This window comes from Lycium barbarum, chromosome 2 (genome assembly GCF_019175385.1).
Source record: "Lycium barbarum isolate Lr01 chromosome 2, ASM1917538v2, whole genome shotgun sequence".
Lineage (NCBI taxonomy): Eukaryota > Viridiplantae > Streptophyta > Magnoliopsida > Solanales > Solanaceae > Lycium > Lycium barbarum.
The window spans coordinates 10963974-10975537 of record NC_083338.1 but is presented as its reverse complement, the minus strand read 5'-3'; the positions used below and the strand labels follow the sequence as shown (position 1 = coordinate 10975537).

The 11564-nt window shown below is 34.2% G+C and overlaps 2 long non-coding RNA genes across 9 annotated transcripts; both read right to left on the bottom strand.

Annotated features, from left to right (window-relative positions):
* Window positions 1–1363: 1363 nt before the first annotated feature.
* LOC132626162 (uncharacterized) lies at window positions 1364–4164 on the bottom strand. Of its 3 annotated transcripts, XR_009577157.1 has the most exons (6): window positions 4069–4164; window positions 3884–3939; window positions 3195–3276; window positions 2422–2523; window positions 1979–2139; window positions 1364–1651 (listed from the first exon to the last, which is right to left on the bottom strand). It is a non-coding gene; the product is annotated as an uncharacterized LOC132626162 (long non-coding RNA). The 3 variants fall into 3 exon arrangements; XR_009577155.1 differs by lacking the exon at window positions 4069–4164 and having other exon boundaries at window positions 3070–3276; window positions 3884–4056; XR_009577154.1 differs by lacking the exon at window positions 4069–4164 and having other exon boundaries at window positions 3884–4056.
* Window positions 4165–5299: 1135 nt separating this feature from the next.
* On the bottom strand, window positions 5300–11442 carry LOC132626161 (uncharacterized). Of its 6 annotated transcripts, XR_009577150.1 has the most exons (4): window positions 8503–11442; window positions 7085–7167; window positions 6790–6991; window positions 5300–5694 (listed from the first exon to the last, which is right to left on the bottom strand). It is a non-coding gene; the product is annotated as an uncharacterized LOC132626161 (long non-coding RNA). The 6 variants fall into 6 exon arrangements; XR_009577153.1 differs by having other exon boundaries at window positions 5300–5708; window positions 6790–7167; XR_009577149.1 differs by having other exon boundaries at window positions 6790–7167.
* Between the last annotated feature and the right edge of the window lie 122 nt (window positions 11443–11564).

Sequence of the window (11564 nt, the reverse complement as noted above, 5' to 3'; positions counted from 1 at the left end):
TTTGCTACGAATACAAAGTCGGCAAAAATTTATTAATACTTTTTAAAAGAGAAGACTTATTTAGAAGGAAACTATTTTCGTCTCTTTGAGATAAAACAATAGCAATATTTAAGCATTAGTTGATACTTTGAATTTTAATTCGATTAATTTGAAGGTATAAAATATTCTATTGTTAATGTATGTATATTGGGCCTAAATAATACCTACTATTTTTTTATCAAATTTTGATTTGGATAATTCTAATACTAATTATTATATTAATTTTACATGCTTAAAATGAAACAAAGTATAAATTTGATTTTCTATTTAAATGAAGAACTACTATTTTTTAATTTTTGGTAAATATTTTTGGTTTAACTCATTTTACTTGTCATGTTGTCTTTTGCACGATTTTTTTAAGGAAACGTCAATTAGAATTATAATTTCACTAATTTACCTTATTAATTATTTGATCTCCATTTAATATTATTTTTTCTTTTATGACATTAATCTCTTTTCACATTTATTGGAGTAAGACTAAAAATAAAAAAGTAATTAAATTCTATCTTATTTTACAATATAAATATTTAAGTATATTTGTTTTAGCAAACATAACAAATAAATGACATCGCGGAATAGCAAATACAACAGTTAAATATCTAGATTAGATCTCAGGCTAATATATGAAAAGAAAGGAAATTATATGGTTTGACTACTTAACCTTTTGAAGAAAAACAATAATATGGGGTCCATGTTTTTTATTGTACAATAATTTCATTTGCTCCCACTAATAGGTTAATACACATGTAGCAATGAATACACCATTATTGACTTAATGAGGATACTTTAGAAATTACATGAATATTGTTTGATTTTTTAATATGGGATGTACGATTTTTTATTTTTTTGACATTGCTTGCTTTTTTAATATGGGGTCCACTTTTTTTTTTTTAATATTGCTTGATTTTTTTTAATATGAGGTTCACTTTTTTTTTTTTTTAAAACATGAGTTTGGAGATGGTGGGATCCACTTTTTTTTTTTTTTTTTTTTTTTAATATTGCTTAGTGTTTTTAGTATGAGGCCCACTTAATTTTTTATTTTTTTAATGATGACTGACGACGCAGCATTGGTTTAACCCATACTTCTATATAGTAGTAATAAACTAGAGAAGTCAGCACGAGCCCAACATGCTTATAATCTATTTTTTATTATAACAATACAACTTACACAATTTAACACATTTAGCCAAATGTCTCTGTACTAACATGGATAAAACATGACATTTTCATGTACAAGTGCGAAAGAGAGAAGCTCATATGCCTTCGAATAATATTGATCGTATTGTTCCAGTCTTACGTGTTTCAAGATAAATAAGGCCAAGCACGAAGTCGTACTGAAGTTTAAATAGATACTAATAACCAATAGTCTATGTACAAAATGTGCATAATTGGGTAATTGTTTTGTTACAGTAAGTGCATGAGACCACCCATGAATCTAACATTATATAGTCATATATGAACCACATATCATAGAATGTGCTATTAGATTTTCTCTGCACTTTGGCATAGACCAGTAATACTCAACGCTATCCTTCAACCAAAATATTCAGCACGGGTCCAACCTAAATGTCCTGTAGGTGATATCTTGCTGACTTGTTCACGTTCTCGATGCCTATAAGATCAACATATTCATTGCATAGATATTCAATATTTGTGAATTAGACAGAATACAAAACTGTTGCTTAGCAAAAGAGGATAACATGCAAGTATCACTAAAGTTATCTTAACTGAACTTATTTAACTTTAAGAGGTTCAATATCAATTAGAAATACTAATTCTTACAGCACCTCTAAGTAGTCTAAACAAGATTTCGGTGAAAATGGGGAAAAATTAGAATACATTTTATATATAAAGCAGTAGCAGATAAAGATTACAGGTCAGGGTGCTCACAAAAAAAAAAAAAAAAAACACTCAGAGGGATGACATTCAGATTTAGTACCTGAGTGTAAGGTAACACACGGGTGACATAAGCATATTTCTTCAGCTTCTCCCACTGTGCCTGGATATCTTTTTTACCTTCATCAGTCTCATATTTCTTGGAGTACTTCGTAAAGACCTACTTCTTGGACTTGCACCAGTTCTTAGTAGAGGGTGCCTTCACTGAAAAAGAAGAAAGCAAATGAAAACAGACAAAAATCAGAGAAATAACTCTTTTTTTTCACTGAGCTATCCTGGGATTGGGTGCATTAATTTATTTTGCTTATCTACCAAAAAGAGGGAGAGACACCTAAACACACTTCCGTGATAAGAATCTTGCTTCTGGACATTTTAGACCATCATATCCCAACTATTACCTTCTGGTAACTGGTCAATTTAATGAAAACAGAACAGTGGATCAAGATTCCAACCATTATATGTAGTACCGAAAAGAATATAGCATACCCTTTCCCTTGTGTCAAGCAACTCTCTTTCTGGGCAGAAAGCCCAAAGACCCCTGTCTTGGAGGCTAGAACTTCCTATGAGACATTTCTCACGTCCTTCAGTCTGTAAAACACGGAATGGAAACAATCAGCTATATGTATAACATTCACCTCTATTGCTTCAAGTATTCAAACACTAATTCATAGCTAGATAACCAACTTACTATGATATGAAGTTTCTCATGTTATAAGCTTTTGGTTGTCGATACTAATATTTAGCTAATTTGAAAAGTAACATGAATATAGCATAAAGCAATAAATGGTTGAAGAGATCATTCAAGCATTGTTGGATATCCATTAAGAGAACTGCCAGTGAGAATGCCTGCAACGACTAATTTCTCTTAAATACCTTAGCTTTTGCATAATTTTCTTAAATCTAAATATACTCAAGATATATTTCAACTAATAATGTAAAGTTACATACATTTTTGCTTCCTTTAATCCTTTTGCTACAATCCTCAATTACTGCACCGAATATTCGTGTGCCTCTAAAATGAATGTTGATAGTGTAAACAAAGTAGGATGCGAGTAAAGTTCCATGTCGTCTTGGCAAAATACGTCAAGAAAAAATGCCTCAACACAAAGACACTTTCAAGATTCAAATCCTTACCAACTATGCCACCTCAGTTTGGCAACTTAATTCTGGGATGTGAATACGAAGATAAAACACATGCTCTATCTGTCCCAACATAAAGTAGATGTCTACCGTGAGGCTGTAGGACGCTTCCACCTTACCTATATTTTTTGTTGTAATTGTAGGTGTTCCTAATTGAGTTAGAGCTTCAAAGTTGGGATTGTAAGAATTTTCCCAGGGCACCTGCATAAAAGGCCAAATCAATCTTACAAAATGTTGAAATTAGTCGAGGTGAGCCAAAGCTAACCAGGACATCACGGTTATCTAAAAATAAAAGTTCAATGGTGCTCGTAGTCTATCCAAATTAATCTATACAGAGGAAGAAACTTCTGTTTTGATGTTTTAAGGTGTCGGTGATTTGGTATCTTAATCTGTTCACATATTATCCGCATACTTATAAAATTGTTCTTACACTTAGAAGGGACAACTTTTCTCTTTATTTTCCTATTAGTTGATAATGTTTGTTGTTCATTAAAATTTTAATGTACTATGCTTCTTAAAAATGTAATTTGGTAAGTAGCTGGCATTTCATTGCCATGAATATCATACTTGAGTTGGTTAAGGCATATTGTCAAACAACTTGGTTGCATCAAATCTTTCTTTTTTTCTTCACTATTTATGTTCTGAACAGAAATCCAAATGCCGAGAGCGTGTACATATATGCACGTTTCCAAACATGCATATGCTAATCAGAGTGAGGAAAAATTTGTCAGAGCTGCTATGACCCAGTGAATAGAAAAAAAAAATAGCTCAGCATGTGAAACATTTCCAATACAATAATAAAACTTACCAGAAAAAGAAGAACTTGTGAAGCAAAATGGAGAAGCAACCAGAGAAAAGGGCCAACTGGTTGCAGGACAAAAACAAGAACAACCAAGGATTAGACTGCAGATAAAACAATTGGGTTTATTCATGGAAAATGAGAAGATGGAAAACAAAAGGGCTGGTAGGAAGATGAGAACTCCCCGGGCTTACCTCAAAAAAGTAAAATAACAATTTTAGTTGAAGTGTATAATAACAACATATTGATATAATTTTAGTGTAGTATCTTTACCCAAATCAACTTAATAATCTTATAAGAATATTATTAAATGATAATTCAAGCACATATATAAAGTAAAAGATTTTTAAATGTGGCCCCAAAGTTATCTAAATTATACCAACCACAAAAAGTTACGGCTACATTATATGCGTCTCAAATTCTCTGTCGCGTTATTTTTACACACCCATTAATAAACTATTAATTTGGAGGAGTATGAGGAGTTTTACACTTGTTTTTTTTTTAAGTTATAATACCTCTTCGATGAATATTTACTCTATTTATGTGTTATATCTCCACAATTGAGGAGTTTTGTGGTCTTCAAGAACAATTACTATTAAGCGTAAAATTAAAAAGAAGTTGTCATAAAGTTGAAAATGACAAGTAATTTAAAATAACTATTTTACTAATCACGACAAATAATTTGAGACGAAGGGAGTACCAATTACTAAGATCAAAAATATTTTAAAGGGATTAAAATCTACGTCATTTTTTAAAATCTGAATTTTTCAATGACTTTTCCTCTCCATTCCCTAAAAAGTTGACTATCTGTCAAATTGAAGACACAATAGTCAATGAGCATTTGGCCAGGTGGGAATGCCCTTGAATTTGGGCCTTGCGAAACGTCTCAAAATGTGCCTTTATTTACTAAATTAGACTGTGGCAACTGAAGCAATATAGAACTAAAAAAGAGGCAAATTAATAAAAGAGGGATTCAAAGTGTAAAAGTTGGATGACACGTGTAACTCCTTCAGAGCTAGTAAATGACAAAAATAGCCCTGTGAGGACTCCAAAAAATTCTCATCCCCTCTTATATATAGTTATAATATAACATGAGTAGGAGATGGACAACGAAATCACCTCCAAACTCATGCTTATATATAGTACTAGATGAAATTAGCCCGTGCAAGCACAGGCCCAACACTTCGTAATAGCGTATGCCGTTTTGGTATATAATTTGCTAGCGTACAAAGTGTAATGTTAGCTAAGGTTCAAGTATTAGTGTAATATTCAGTTAAGTTTCAAACTTGTTCACCAATGGTTGTGCAGTCAAGGAAATTATAATTTAGCTTATGGGTAAACATCAGATGTCCTTACTTTGGAATTCTCCAGAAAAAATGGGATTTATTGTTTAATAACCCAAACATACTGTCATATCTTCTTAAGCAAGAGAAGTTTTAAAGAGCCCTACGGATTATACATAGTTGCTGACTATACATGCCACATAAAAATATCTTGAAAGAACAAAACTTTTTTTTAATAGTACAACTTCAAAGCCAAAAGGTTAAATGCCTTAAAAGGACATGACATGAAACATCACACGAAATTCATCATTCTACAATGCACTGCTAACACTAAATTGATTTTGCCCACTAATGTTCTTCATCGTCATCCTTACATCAGAACTTCCTGATAGCCTCCATGCTCCACATTAAATATTGCCAAAATGTGGAAAGCTTTGTGCAATTATTGGCGCCAAGTTTACTGTGCGATAAATCACCTCACAGTATGAGTTCACCAGCAATATGCATGGACGTATTTCTAAAAAGGTGTCATGCCACCTGCAAGGTTAGAACTTCACCTATGTGGTTAGCAAGGCCGTAAAGATCAACCAGATAATAACCATGATGCACAACAGAAATAACCTCATAATATTCCTGCATAAAATATAAACATAAACAGGCATCTCTTTTATCTGCCAATCTTGCACGCTTGCAAGTATGCAAGATACAACTCGGGGGTTTTTATGGGTCAAACCCATGTAAGTCCAATTGTTTCTTGTGTTCGGTTAACTCCTAAAAATTAGAAAAAATTACCTTGTGCTGGTTCTTAGAAAAGGTAAAGTAACTCACTTTGCCAACTACAATCCGTCTCAAAGCAGGAATGCTTGCACGTTAGTCAGAAACACAAGAACTTTAGAGACAAAGTTGAATCAAAATTGAGATTCTACTAATATCAATTTTTTATTCTTAAGCTATGGTCTCTTGACTTGAAAATACTGAAAAAAGTGATGGTTTAGCAGAAATATGACATAGCGGGAAAATAAGATGTTGAATTTTTTCTTTTGTCTGACCTTTTTCTAGAACCAAAGATCTATTCTATATTTCTATTTGGCTTTGATTTGCAGTACGGAATCTGAAAAAACTTTTCTCAAACCCAGAACAAAAATTGTTTTGTTTTTTTGGAAAATGGAAGAGTTACAATCACGACATTCCTTGGAATTTTTCTCTAAATTGCCCCAGAAAAGCACATAATATGTTTTTTTTGAAACTGGTAACTGTTAAAAGCACATAGTATGTTAAAACTTTGTTAGTCTAACTTTATCAAAGAGATCAACACCTTTTTTCAGGAGTCATCATTAGTTGAGAAGTTAGAATCGCCCAGACTTTGAGCATAGTTGTAGGATTCTTCTATATAGTTTCAGATCTTTAAAAGAGCTTTGATAATCAACCCCCTTAATTTAAGCTTAATATCGTACTTATAAGTTATATCTCATTAACATTAGTCATTATCTAAGGGACAAATTGAGAAAAGACAGAGCACTGAAACTGTACATTAATCAAAAGTAAAAAGAGAATACAATTTGGGTACAAGATATATAGTTGGTCTTAACTACATATCTAGATAAAGTGGAAAATACATTATTGAGAGCTTACGTTTTCCTTTGACGTGCAGAGTTAAGAACCCGGTTACACTCCGGTCCTTCAGGGAATTCTGAAGAGCTGCATCTCCCTTTTGTGAGCTTCCAAGCTCCCATTTCTACACACTTCAATATCTATAAATTTCAGAATTAGCACACATCCATATTAATACATGAAAGGCCATATATGAAGCTCCTAGGGCTCAATTATGCCAAAGCTGAAGAAGAAAAAGCAGAGGATTTTGTGAGAAAAACCAATCGAAGAAGATCAAAAACTGTTATAGATTCAAAGATTATGATGTGAGAATTACTGGTGCATAGCATATGTTGTAGCTATATAAACAATAACTCTCCAAACACCAAATCCAATAAAAGAAAACATGCTCCTCTTCCACTGCAATATCACATTCTTCAAACTCAATGTTTACAATTAAAAAATACAATAATGAAAGACCACACATACTTTATGGAAATTTCATATCTCAAAAAATGCATGTGTTGTGTATGTCTCTATTTTCAAAATCAAAGATACCAGTATCGACATGCATGTAAGAAATCCATTTACCCCCTGTTTGGATGGTGGTTTCCCATGGTTCATTAATGTATGGTTTCTATGAAATCATGTTTGTTTCCATTGTTCTTTAAATTATGTGGTATGCTGTTGTAAACCCATAGTTCATTCCATGGTTATATAACCATGAAAAGTTTCAAATTTTGAAACCAAGAATTTGGTGGTTTTTCCGTGGTTATGTATTTCATTTCTCCATTATACCCCACCCTCTACCATCCACTCCACCCCACCTCCACGCTACCACTCAGCCCCACCCCACCCTACCCCCACGCTACCACTCACCCTCACCACAACCACCTACCTCACACCACACACCCCTCCACCACCCCCACCCACTACCTACTTATTTTTTAAAGTTCCTATTTTATTCTTTACCTGAGTTTTATTAATATATATATATATATATATATATATATATATATATATATATATATATATATAAAAATTAATTTCTAATTAAGAGTTAAGGGTATTTTAGTAAACTTACAAGTTATTATACAGTACCATACAATCAAACCAAACAATACAAATGTTATTAGACCACAATAAACGATACAGTCTATCCAAACATTATGTTCATTAATACAATACAATATAATACAACACCATACTGTACCATACCATACTATACATTAATGAACCACGGGAAACAACCATCCAAACATAGGGTTAGAGAAATTAGATAAAACTTTATAGAACTCAACATATGCCAAATTGGGGGAATTTGATTTGAAAGAAGGAAAGTGAATGAAAACGCAGCTAGTCACTTCTGGGGAGTTACCGCACTCGTATTACCTAGTACGGGTTATGAATTTGCACTATTCAATTATTAATACCAAACAGGGTTCTGCCATTTTAAGGTTTTTGTTTTTTTTTTGAAAGAAAACTGATTTTTGCTTATTATACTTAGGAAAAACAATTTTTTTTTAAGTCCAATTTGTATTTAGTTTTTAAAATGCCGAATTTGATCGTGGCTTTGTAAATTCGTTCGGGGACCTAAAGTCATCTAAACGACATAAGAACCGTTATTCTAAGACGGCTAGTTTGAAACATAAGGTTCCTCTATAATATGAATTTAATACAACCTTTACAAATACATCAACTTAAAATAATTAATCATGAAATGAATAATAGAGTAGAGATAGAATAGGGGTGTACCAAGCCCCTAGTTAGCCATTTTCACCCATGGTTGGGCCTTCTGCGCGCCTCGCTATTGTTTTTTCTTCGCGGACTCGATCCTAATTTGAATGGTGGTCCTGGTCTTGACCCGAATGGTCATACAAGTGGAGGAGGAAAAGAAGAAAAGAAAAAAAACTCGGTTAGTTTATATTTAACCGTCCTTATTACTAAAATAACTAAGGCACACATATGTACATATATAAACAAAACAAGTCATGCAAAGATCTTATACTTGTCCCTCCGTATCCTAAACTGTGGTAATGGTTCATTTTAAGACTTAATATGACCTGGGGACTGGGTCCTAACCCCGTATTCCCGATGTCGCACAAGTTCTAAGGGGCCTTGAAGGACCCCAGGCATGGCTAACACCGGGGAGATTAGAACATCCCTGAATTACCATACTTGGCCTCGAATTAATAAACACCATTTAAGAAGGAACAAAGAGAGCACAAAGTATATAAGATCACAACAAATACAAAGGGAACAGGTAGCACTGAAATGAACACAAACAAAGCTTGTGAGCATAGAAGCAGTACACTAATGGAAGTATGGCTGAGATAAGCCATGGTGAACCATGTAGGAGGCAACAGTTATAGAAGTGTCAAGGTACATATACCACAAAGCATGGATGTGTTCAACTTATGTCTTAGGCAAACAATCAAGAAACTTCAAGGTTCATATAAGGTGTTGCAGGTCTCACTCCAGCATGTAAAGGGTGCATGGGATAGTAAGGCCAATGTGAGTAGTAGCAGGGAAAAACTACTCAATGTTGGTCACAAATATCAGTTTAGTCAGGCCATATGGTGTTCCTAGTATGATGCAAAAACAAGATTCAATGGGCAACCCAAGCAGCAGACATGGATAGTACAGAGATGAAATAAGAAGATCCAGATCCTAGGTGATGCAAGATGAATCAGGTCAGCCAGGGCACAAGTAAAAGCAGATGGTGCAGCACATTGATATCAAGGCCAACAAGTTCAGACAGGAGGAGGCATGGTCATGATCACACAAGAGACACATTTCATACATATCATGATGGGGTAAGTGCCATGTACACTAGTATACTAAAGCAGAAGACAGCAAAATAGTCATGGTTAATGCATATGATTATAATGGACTGCTATAGCTTAGAGTAACACTTAGAGAGGTTGTACAATGTACCTAAGTGGGATGCAGGATGGCAGGCATGAATTTACATGTCAACAGTCATGTAGGAAGAGAAGGGAAGGGGAGGAAAGGTACACAAGGTTTACCATTGCAAGAGAAGCAAGATACCCTAAATTAAATAATGAACATGACAAACAAGGCAAGATAGGGCAAAGATGTGGCCTAAGGCCTTGACACAAATGAAGGAAGACATCTTAAACACTCAAATGAACCTTGAAAGCAGATAGCCATGAATAAGTCAACTTACAGCATTTGAAACTCTCAAAACAAGACAAACATGGTAAAAGGGGACACATATTTAGAAAAAACCATGCAGGATTTTGACAAGAATGGACAAAACAAGTATAACAGTATGGCATTCTGATAAAAGTAGGCATAGCATGGTTAATTTGACATTGAACAATAGTGTTTTAACTAGTGATGTAGCAAGCAAAAGCAAAGTAGGATTTTGGAGTCTCAAGCCACAGAATCATGTAGGCTAACTAAGTGAAATGTAAGATTTACTATGCCAAGACAATGCTAACTAAAATGCAGGTGCAATGGGAGAGAACAACATGCTCAATATCAGGTTCAGGTGATACATATGCCTGGGAATATAGAAGCAGTCCAAGAAAATTAAACAAAGACACAGAACAGGGCTTATAGAGTACAAGTTGAGCACCATCATCTAAGTATATGACATAGAAGCAAATAGGCTAGTTCACATGATCATGGAGTGACACAGAAATTCATGCTTACAAGATCAACACTAAAACAACCTCACTTTTCCTCAGCAGAGGTCAATGTTCCCATAAAACTCAAAACAAGTAACCATAAAACACCAGATAAGGATAACTTTAAACAAGCAAGTGGAGACAAGAGGCTAATATGCAGATGCAAAGGTCAAGCTTAAATGGGATGTTTCACATGAATCTTAAAGCAGAAAACCAAATGAGAATTGCCACCCCTCACAACTTTAAAAAGTTGCTTTCAATCAAAATGAACCTCTTACTAACAGCCAATAGGTAAAACTCACACCCTAGACAAGAACAGATTAACATAAGAACCAAAGTAATCATTTTTTAAGAATATACAACCATTTCAACAGCCTACACTCCCAGAACATGTCATGAACAACACAGACAATACAAAATATGGCATTAGAGACAAGACAAACTTGAATGATCAGCCCATTTCCTCTTTAACAGACCATCAGGCAAACCAACCAGTCCATTTCACCACTTATATCACACTAACAGCCCTAGACCACTACCAAGCAATCATCACTAATCCCTTTTGTTCTAACATGATTCATTTTGGCCTAAATTCAAAGAAAAATAGATCAAGCAAGTATGGCACAGAGCATCAACATTAGCAATACAATCTAACTCTAATCAAAGTTAAAAACATCACCATTTTACAATGTACATAAAATGTTATACTACTGGATCAATAATTAAAACAACTAGCTCATTAGATGGTCATTGTTATTCCAAACAAAGCACATTCTAGTCCAAGATCATAAGATAACAATACTAATCTACATCATTTAAATTTATACTAACAGTACCAAACTTTAACTAACTAAACAAGCATTAATTTGAAAAAAGCATGGGGTTCCTCGTCCTTTTTCTGTGCTTGTCACGCTGCGGACATCACGGTGGTGATGTCCGCACGGCGACGTGGTGGATATTGCAGAAGAGGAGGTGGAAAGGTGGGTGTAGGGGTGTAAGAGGCGGCTTAGGGTTTTACCCTAGCCCCCTCAAACGAATTTGCAAATGACACCCTCCCCTATATTATATTATGCTCAGGAAGTATATGTATCGTTGGGCCGGGTCTGGACCCTTTGTGGGCTGGTCCTGGCCTTTTTTTAAAAAATTTTTGAAATGTATTTG